Source organism: Gallus gallus, chromosome 4, assembly GCF_016699485.2.
Source record: "Gallus gallus isolate bGalGal1 chromosome 4, bGalGal1.mat.broiler.GRCg7b, whole genome shotgun sequence".
NCBI lineage: Eukaryota > Metazoa > Chordata > Aves > Galliformes > Phasianidae > Gallus > Gallus gallus.
This window is the reverse complement of record NC_052535.1, coordinates 3,937,716-3,948,357: the sequence shown is the minus strand read 5'-3', so window position 1 is coordinate 3,948,357 and position 10,642 is coordinate 3,937,716. Positions and strand designations below refer to the sequence as shown.

Below are 10,642 nucleotides of genomic sequence, written 5' to 3'. Positions count from 1 at the left end.
GAGGCGGGCGGGAGGCCGCGCTGCGGCAGCGCGCGGAGGGTCGGCGCATGCGCAGAGCGCGCTTCCTTTTCTCCTCAGCGTTCTTTGAGTTTTCAGTGAGTGTTAATTGCGGTGGCCGAATGGCAGCGTAAAGGGGATTCTCAGTCTGTTAAAATCTTTTGACCACGTTGGCAAGGAGCCCGGCAGGCGTTAACTACCACAGGAGCTCACAGAACTTCCTAGTGCCTTGTGTGGCAGGCTCAGCGCCCACAGACTCAGCTGTTTGCTCTCTTCTGTCTCAAGACGACAAGAAACGCCATCATCAGGAATCTAAAAGGACTGGAATTGCACAACTGACCTTGTCACTTGTTCACAGATACAGCATTAATCCAGTTGCTTTGTAGACCTAGATGGAAACCACTCATTTTTCATCAAAAACGTGATGAGCTCTTTCCATTTTCTATAGCCCAGCTGCAGTGGGGTTCATTTTACAGTGACATCAGGGTGCTGCTTATTTTTTTACTTAAAACCTGGGAAAAATAGGAAATAAAACCTCATTTACTTCCTGCTGAGCGGTGCCTGGTTGAAACAAAACCCAAACATGGATTGAGTCACTATAGAAATGGGTTGAACCCCCTAAAAGTACCCCTTGAGTAGCTTTATTTCTGCTGTGTGATTTAAGTGCAGTCCCAGCAAGTGTGGTAGGTCAGATCTCACCTCGTCCTGCAGTCTTGCCTATCCACAAGATGTAACTGAAATAGAACAAAGTGAGACACTCAGCACCTTCAGTGCTCACGGCTTCCAAAAGCTCTGCCAAAGCCCCAGCTACTTATTCAAACAGTCCACGTGTTCTTTGTATTTGGACAGTGCTTCACACCTTATTGCAAAGGCAGTGTGTTTACAGGAAAAGATTTCAAGCTGGCCAATGTTGCTTTAGCAGATCCAGAGAATATGATTGTGAGGGTTGGGGAGAGAGATCAAAGCAAAGCAAGGTAAGTGATGATGAACGGAAGGTGTCCTGGTAAAAGTGCTGAATTTCCTAGCCATACCACCATTTGTAGGGAAAAAAAAGAAAAAGAAAAAAAAATTTATTGATTAATTAAAAAATGAGGAGTAATATTGACCATACAGCCCAGCTGGTAGGCAGATATGTCCTTCAAAACCTGTGCTAAAGGAACTGGTATCCAACAGACTTCGAGGTCTCCTGCCAAACACCACAGGCAGACAGCTCTCTTCTGTGCTTTTACTATCAAACAGCAGCTCAGTTTTAAGCTCTGGAATAACTCTTACCCAGTAGGTATTCATACAGTGCATGTTGTAGTAGCATCCTGATATTTTGCTGAGTTATGTACTTATTTAGGAGAAAAATATTTTTAGATGTATGCACTGAAATCTTCACTTTAATACCCAGATTTCTTACCCTTGTTGTGTTTTATGGAGGCATGGATTACACAAATGACTGAGTTGGTCCTGCTGCCACAGAATTCACAAACGGATTCTTAAAAGGAGATGAGCATTACAAACAAAACACATCTGCAGAGGATTAATACAAGTCAGACTTGTTCTGATTTATGATACAGTTAATTCAGACTACACTCTTGTTTTAAATACACAACAGATGTTTGTGGTTCCAGTCAGTAATGGGGACATACAAACTTGAGGCTAGCGATAAGATAAATTTAATGATCAGTGAAAGACATTAGAGCTAATTGTGTTCTAGTAGTAAAAAAAAAATCTGCAAAAGAGACACTAACATAGAAGTAGCTAACAATACTGTAACTTGAATAACCATCTTTAAGTTTCTGAGTTGAACCAGTGAGGTTCACTGGACGGATCTTGGAGCTGTTGTCTGAGCTATTGTTTGAAGCCATCTGTGGCTTACAGAAAGCATTCTGTATTCAATATATTGTTAAATACATCAGCACTGTCTTTAAAATAAATAAATCTTGTAGACTTCAGTTTTCCATCTAGAAAGGGATTTCACAGCTACAGATTTAATACACTCTAATGATTTTTGAAGTGCTGGAACTGTCCAGAATATGTTCCTTACAGCTGCAATGTAAAGATACCTTACAGCACCCATTCCCAATCTTTCCAGACAAATACAGATCACCTCATAATGTTAGTGTTGGAGATGTGGGGTGTGCAAGTATGTAGTAACACAAGTGCAATTCAGGGCTGGCCAGACTGAATCTTTTAATAACTAGTATCCTGGTGCCAGAATGCTCAGACAGCATCCTCTCCTCTGCTCTGCTGCTGCCTGTCAGGTGGTTGCAGATACCCAACCTGTATATGGTTTCAGAAACAAACAAACAGACAAACAAAACAAAACCAAAATCCACCAAACAAATATGTGAGGAAAAACAATTGTTTCAACTACTGCAGTTGCAAGAAGGAATCAAGTGGCAAATAACATGAAGAAATGGAGAGAGGGCTCTTGGTGGAGTCCACTAGGGATGAGATGCCCTGTATTATCTTAGCTCAGAAGTGGGGAGCTGGGAACAGCTGCGGACTGTTAGCTTTCAGCTGAAAGGAACGTTCTTTTCACTGGGTTAAACTCGTCATCCAGACCTCTCAAATGTTAAATGTTAATAATTTTACTACCACGTTAGGAATCACTGTCTGACAGGCAGCTGCAAACACAGGCTGGTGGGTACAGCAGTGCCTTGAGGTCTGTGCTCTGGGAATAGCTGCACCGGACAAGTGAAACTGGCAGATTGATGAAGGGTGTGTTGTTAGAGCAACAGAATAGTTTTGGTTAAACTCTCTCAAAAGGGGTAGAAACCCCGTGTGTGGGATGTGGGAGGTGACTCCTGCATCTGCACAGTCAGTGTCCTTTGCCACAAAGAATTTATGTCCTTCTGACTCCCAGAGAAAGTGCAGTTGCACCATTGTCCACATCTTTATTAACTGGAGGAGATGGGAGGGTAGTTCTTAGGTTTCAACCAGATCAGCATCCTGACCTGGGAGGGACTCTCACCGCTCCTAGCTGGGTGGGCAGGCATTTCATCAGGCTATTTTTTAAAGTATGACAGGACGAGTTTGACTTACCCATCTGGCTGGTGTCCCTTGGAAACCTATGTGGCCACAGCAGGTAGCATCCTGAGAGCCACACGCTCTCCTCTAGAGAAAGGCAAGAAGCCTGATGATTGGGAAAGGATCAGTGATCACCATGCTGGGATCCATCGCACAGCCATGGGATGTGACTGACTTGTTGCCAGATCTTGTGACAGATGCTGCTGGCCTCGAGCTTAGCTGATATAACTCACCCTGCACAGCTCTCAATTACTTCACACTTCAGCAGCATTGTCTGTCTGAACGATGTGTAATGGCTAGACAGAAAAGCTGTAAACAAAACACATGCGCTGCTGTCGTGTTTTATGGCAACATCTATGGTTTTCTGAACTGAAATTATGGACTTCTCAATGAATTATATCAGTGCTCCATAGGCTGTACAGGTTGCCATCAAACACGTGGCCAACAGCATGGAAGCATCTAAGCATCGTTCAAAGCGCTTTTCCATTTGCAGTTCTTAGGAAGAGCTGCCTAGCAATGATGTGTTGCCTCCAGATTCTTGTCTCATCATAGGATAAAATTTAGCTGTCACAGCAACCACTGTCCAGCAAGAACCAGTCTTCTGATGGAGGTAAAGCAATGGCCTGCAACAAGGAGTGTCTGCATGATGGGTGATTTTACAGGTTGTTGCAGTCAGCCCCCACATAATCTGGGGAGAGGACTCGTTTCCATTTGGTTTAGCTTCAAAACAAACCTGCTTCTCAATCTCCAGCACCCAGACTCACTGCAGTCATCTGTGGGAGAGGGAGGAAAGGGAGAGGATTGGCAGCAAGGATGCTCACAGCAACAGCTTTGCTTTATGAAAGAAGTGATGAATACTGAGCTGTGCAGAGCTCAGCTCTATGCAGAGCAGTGGAGAAGACAAACCTCAAACACAGGGCAGGACAAAGGCCAGAGAAAGCTGCTTTGGCATCTCAACTGTCTGCTTCTGATGAAGCATCTAAAACGCTTCTGCAGTCTCTCCTCCCTCAGCCACGTACTCAGCTCTGGGTTTGGCTGTTGTACAGCTGGAAATAAAATAAAATAAAATAAAATAAAATAAAATAAAATAAAATAAAATAAAATAAAATAAAATAAAACCAAACCCACCACGTTGGAATCTATGCAGTTAATTTTCTTTTTTCCCACTTGTTTCTATTTCTCTGGATTTAACTCTTCCCAGCTGCAAGTTTGAACAACACGTTCTCCTCTCCCTCTCCCCTAAAGTACTGCCTCTACTTGTAAGGCAGTTTGGTCGTACAGCTTCTTATAACTTGATTATTTTTTAAGCTAGCTATTGTTTAATTACTACTTTGAAGTCAATTTAGCAGAAAAAAATCCCTAGTTTAAGGTGGCTTTTCGCATCCCCACCAAGCTATTCAGCAGGGCATTCATCCAGGACACAAAACTGGGCTGCAGCATTAGGGGCTGAATGGATCACTCCAGTAGAGATTTAATTTCCATGAAATTCCTCCATGGAAATCCACTCACTCCTCTCAGATCTGACAGACAGCCAAAGTCCAGCCAATACCTTTGAACTGAGCCATTTCTAAACGCATCCCACTCCTCTTTGCCCCCCGTGTAAATAAGTGTTGCAGGGCTCAAAGTGTAGATGTTAAAGCACGGCTCCGAGTGATGGCGCGGGGGAAACGCAGGCTGAGCTTGGGTTGGTACAGCAATGAACCCCCAGCAGCTGCTGTGAGCCCTCAGGGAGACATCTGCTGCAGTGCTCCGGGGACACCCCGCAGAAACCTGAGGAAAGCGGCTGCCTCCATCACAAGTCCCAGAGCCTCTGAGAACATCTCGTGTTCTCTTTATGATCACAATGGGGATGCACAGGCTTGTCACTTCCCTGGGAGCCTGCACTCAGGAACTGAACTTTTACCCCATCATGGCTGAGGCCAGCACTAGACAACAGGATTCTGATGCTGGTTTCTCTCCTTTTACTTTCTCTCTTTCCTCTTTCCTCTTTCCTCTTTCCTCTTTCCTCTTTCCTCTTTCCTCTTCCTCTTCCTGTTCCTTTTCCTTTTTTTCCTCTTCCTTTTCCTTCTCTTTTTTTCTTTCTCTCTTATTCTTTCTCCTTCTTTCTCCTTCTCTTCTTTCTTCCCTTCCTTTCCCTTCCCTCTCTTCCCCTCCCTTTTCCCTCCTCTTCCCTTCCTCTTCCCCTTTTCCTCCCTTTTTCCCCTTTCCTTTTCCTTTTCTTCTCCTTCTCCTTCCTTTTCCTTTTCCATCTTCTTTTCCTTTTTATTTTTTTGCTTTCTCTTTTTCTCTTTCTTTTCCTTCTTTCTCTTTTTCATTTTCTTTTTCTTCTTTCTCCTTCTTTTTCATTTCTTTCTTATTCTTTTTTTTTTCTTTTTAGAAACCTTAGCTGTTGCAGAGACCTCTTTAAAAAGACAAATGAACAATTACTAAATCCTTTCTTCCTCAAAGTCCCGACAAATCCTGGCGCACTGCCTACCTCCTGCCGGCCCCGCAGCCCCCGCACTCCCGCTCCGCTCCGTGCTCACAGCGCCCCCTGCCGGGCAGCCGCAACACTGCACCCTCCTGGCACCATCGGAGCTCCCGCTTTGTGCTCTTGTTTTTAATTGCACCTAACGGAGCTCTTCCGTCTGATAATTGCGGTAGATAATCCCCCCGGGACCGCCAAGTGCATCGCCTAACGGTGGTGCCAGCAAGTATTTCCAACCGTTTCTAAAGATGTGTTATTCCAAACAGTTTTTCGACATTCAGTTCCCTTATAACAACTTCCAGTCGCCCCTTATTTCCCGATTACAGCTCATTTTCACCTTTTCGGTGCAAGCCTTATTTCCAGTCTCACATCGCTGCTGTAACTCAACTTGGTCTTGTTGTAAATCCAGGCTCTTTGGATTTAAATAAGTAGTTCCTTCTCTTGCCTGAGGCAACTCTTCATTAGATCTCTGCAAGTTCCCCGATTTTTCACATAACCCCTTTTTCAGCCTTGAAGCTGAGATCTGTTTCAAAGCACGTCCTTTGACCCTGCCTCAATGGCAGCTAGCCGCTCCCGCTCCGCATTTTCAAAGCCCACGTGTAGGTTTTAATGTCCGGGTTTGAGCTGCGCCAGCGCTGCGCTGCGTGCTGCCGATTCCCCGCATTCCGGGCACAATGCCCCTCTGTTTCCTTTCAGCTTCCTTCTGCTCCAACATCTACATCACCAGCTCCGCAGCGGGCAGAATCCCCTTCTGTTTCCTCCTCTGAAATGTTTATCTTTGCACCTACTCGCTTAGCTTCCTCTTCCAAACAAAGAGTTGGGGAAACCATTTGTTCCTTTCGAACTTTTTTTTTTTTTTGCTCTCTTTCTCTTCTAGAATCCACGTAATTGCCACACTGCAGATCCCCCCCACCCCTTCCCCCCCCATTTGCCCTCACTAAAGCCAGTTTTTCAACCATCAATGAATCAAACTGCGTGGTGCATTGGAATCAGGAGTAAATAACTCCTCCTGTTGTTTTCCCCCCATTCCTGGGGTTTGTGTCCTATCAAACGGAAACAAAAGGTTACAACAATATGCCTACACTTTAACTTGAATGCTAATTACTTTTACTGCAGAAAGACTTATATCTTGGAATCCCTTTCTTTAGCAGTTCTCATCTGTGGCTGCAGCAGGGAGCACACACTGCAGTGTTTGTCCCATACCAGTGAGGGTATGGCAGCGTCACACAGCTCCACAACAGACAGGAGCTTGGCTGTGTTTGAGCTGTCGGTGTGATACCTATGTTGATGGTGTGCTATTAGTTTTGTGGAGGGGATACTTGAGAACAACATGCTTTTAAATCAGATAGATTTCTATTTCATTCTGTCATTAAGCAAAACTTACCTTGTAAACAAAGTAGGCATTACGGGACCTGTGTCAAAAACGTTTACACCTATGGACTGAGCACTGTGAGCTGTGCTTGTTCTAAACTCACTTCTTCAAAGCTGCAGGTGTCTCTGTGCAGAGCAGGGATCGGGGCTGAGTGACCAGCTCCAATGGTCCTATTACTCTATGATTCCATGGTGAATTACTGAAGATCCATGCATAGGAAAGCATGCAGATGGGCAGTATGCACTGCCTCGGATAACCCTGGCAATTGCCTGTTAATCCTGGCCTACAAGATCCCAGATATCCCAGTTATAGCCCTTCCTTGGCACACAAACTGAGCAGAAATGCAGTTGTGCAGAACCACGTAAATTTTCCCAGAGATACACATTTCTGGAGGAACTTGAATGGCATCTCCAGGTGCATAGCCCTACAACCAGCATCAGGACAGCAATCAGGGCCTGCAGGAGTGACAAATGTGAAGTACCTCGTTTAGTTGGGGTTGTTTGTTCAGGCATGTCCCATGGCACCATAGCTGCTGAGCTGAGAGGATGAAACCCAACACATTCACTGTTAAAACAGAAAATAACAGATTCTATCTGGATTTATATTAAAGCTCAATAACAACAACAGCATAAGGTGATATGTATCGACAAAGGGTTATGGGACAAGTTTGTTTTCAGAACTGGATAGCCTACAAATACAATTAACCATGACACATTTATTTCATAATCAAAGTGTGCTGACTTTGCCAGCACAGCAAATCAACCAGCTAACACCAAGCAGCACATTTGCATTGAATTAAACACTGAAGGTTTGAATTTTCACGTGCACTGAGGAGGTGTTCTGTGAGCTGTGTAGGGAAAGGAATACTTCTGCTTTCCAGCCACCACCGTCAGCTGAGCCATCTTGCACCCCTCCTCGCTCAGAGATGTTGCTTGAGGCTGAAGTCAGCCAGCTCAGCTCACTGAGCCAATGGAACTGGAGCTCCTTTCTCACTGTCTTCATCCCTGGGACTGGTGCTCATCCTGGCAGGCTTGCCCTGACGTTGGACTTTCTTACCTCCTGTGTGCAGTACCTCTGAGCTGAACTGGTGACTAGGGGGGACAGGAGAGCAGGGAAGGAGAAGCTCATGGTTTCCTGCTGCAGCCTGGGCTCAGAGGAAGTCATTGTTTCCTGCAGCTCGGGTAAGGCAGCGGTACGACCCAGCTGCATAACTGCTCTGAGAAACAGAGATCTATTTAGATAAGCCAAAAGCTGGGGATGACCGAGCAGAGAGCAGCACTGAGCATGGCTGGAAAGAGCAACGCCAGCCCCACTGCCGCAGCAGGAGCCTCCAATCTGCCATGGCTTTGAGGTGGTGTTTATGGGATGCTGTCATGATGGATGATCCCACCATCGCCCTGCAAGAACGTGGGGTATCCAGATCAGCCCCGTGTCTGCAGGATCTTCTCTTCCCAACCAGCAACAACGACAGAAGGAAGCAGGGAGTGTCCAGACCTCTCAGACAAGCAGTGACTCTGTGATCTACATCAGTTTGACCAGATGTAATGAAAGAAGAGAAGAGAACTCAGGTGGGTGTATTTATCCTTCTCTTAATTTTCATTTCTTCATCCTCTTCCTGTACTTTCTCTACCTCAATATTTTCTCTTTTCCTAAAAACTCTGTTTGCCAAATATCTCCAGGCACAGAGCTAAGCAACTGTCTTTAAAGCATCTGTCAGTATTTTGGCATGAAGATCCTTCCAAATGAAGACCTTTGTTTCGTTGGACAGGTTTTCCAGCAACAGAACAAAAGTCCCATCCATAAAAAACGATGGTTACAGACTTGTAACTGATCACTGGAAGCTGAAATGAGGCTGTGGGCACACTGGGAGAGCACACAGCACTGCTCTGTGCAGGACAGAGGCAGAGGAACACTGTGCTTTGTAGCACAGAAGTACTTCAGCCAGAGCACTGTGAGCTGCAGTGGGATTCAGGGAATGGTGCTGGCATCAAAGTTACTGCACTGAACTGAGCAAAACTTTCCCAAAAGGAACACAAATACATAGAACAAGCAACCCAACTGCAAACAACGGGGTAGTGGGAATGGGAACCTCTTAATGCATGACGTTCAGTCTCCTGTCTTCACAATTTGCAACATTGCTTCCCAGCTCCAACTGCACAAGGCTGTTCCACTGGGAACACCCTTCTTTGGAAACACAGGTCAACCAGAAAATAGTTGATATGCTATCTACTCAAATACAAATAATCTCACTATCCTGATGGAACCACTGAACAGGGTTCCCTTGAGCTGCTGCTGCCACTGCCCGTCCCATGGGTACTGTTCTGTGTAACCCCGTGTCTGCTGTTCCCAACAGCCTGAGGCTGTCCCACCCTGCATGTCCATGTGTGCCTCTCCCACCAGGCATGGCCACCGCTCCCATCAACACAACAGGCTGAAATCGACCCCCTTACCACCCCGGCTTTCACCTGAAATGGATTAGCTGAACATGTCTATGAATGTTACCTAATTAAATGACTTTTCTTAATGAGGAGTGTGCATTCGAGTTGCTCTATCTGTAGATCAATGAGGTCAGAACTCTTTGGCAGAGGGCTGAGATGATGAACTGAAGGAGCAATATCTTCAATACCCTTGCTGGCTCTGGAAATGAGTGTTTGCAAACAGCCCAAGATGCCTAAACACACAGTGAAATAACTATCTCACATTATGATTGGAGGAGTGCAAGAGCTCTGCTTCCAGATGGCAGAGCAAAGGAAGGCAGTGGGGTGGTGGCAGCAGTGGGGTGGTGGCAGTGGGGTGGTGGCAGCAGTGGCCTCGGTCAGCCCACAGGTCCCATGGAAGGAGAACAGCTCCAACTTTGATCCCATTGTCTTTTAGGGATGTGATTAGGGATGTGGTGGGGATGGGTCGATGGTTGAACTAGATGTTCTTAGCAGTCTTTTCCAACTTTAGTGACTCTGTGATTCTGTGATCTTGGAAACTCTGATGTCCTGGTGGCTGCTGAACATGTTGGTGCAGCTGGACGTACTCCAGTGTGTCCTTCAGGAAAGCAGAGCACACAGAGGCTGTCACATCCCCACCACGCATGCAGCCACTGGGACATTCACAGGCATTAAAAAATGAATCCTCACAAAGCAAGCCTCTGCGTTTCACTGAATGTGACACAGCCCTTTGCACTTAAACCTGCAACGAACTCCAAAACCACAGATGAAATCACAGAGCAGAAGGAGGAGAAGGAAAAATAGGGCACTGCATGAAGGTGTGGGTGAACTTTCCAATTGCTTCCATTTTCCTTTTGTAAAGGAGTATCAAGGATTGCTTTTCCCACTTCCAATACCTCCAGCAGCTTTGGGTGGCACACAGTGTTGAGTCCATCCTGGGTCACATGCAAAGGTTTCTGAGTCCTCGAATCACCTTTTGGAGAGAGGGAGGAAACTCTGAAACATAAGAACAGATTCTGCACCAGCAGAAACAAAACCCAAACTTGTTTTGGGTAATCTTGTAAAATAATTAAATGCAATGCAAAAACATCTCACTGTGACAATTGCTGCTGCTAATTAATGTTTCATTAGTTACCTTATTTTTCCTCTTTTTAACGGACTTAATTTATCACTTCCTACTAGAAGTTACATTAAAAGTCAGATCTGTGTTTGTCCAAAAAGCCGTATGTTAACTGGAAATGATTTGGAGGAGGAGCTCGGATTTTGAAAGCATCCCAACCTGACCCTCTGCAGCCAGATGTGGGAAGAGCTGAGATACATAATAAAGGACATTAGTTTGTGTAATATGAA

The 10,642-nt window shown here is 45.4% G+C and overlaps 1 long non-coding RNA gene across 1 annotated transcript; it reads left to right on the top strand.

Annotated features, from left to right (window-relative positions):
- Nucleotides 1-8,117: 8,117 nt before the first annotated feature.
- Nucleotides 8,118-9,378, top strand: LOC121110709. The gene is made up of 2 exons (XR_005859773.2): nucleotides 8,118-8,422; nucleotides 8,534-9,378. It is a non-coding gene; the product is annotated as an uncharacterized LOC121110709 (long non-coding RNA).
- Nucleotides 9,379-10,642: the final 1,264 nt, after the last annotated feature.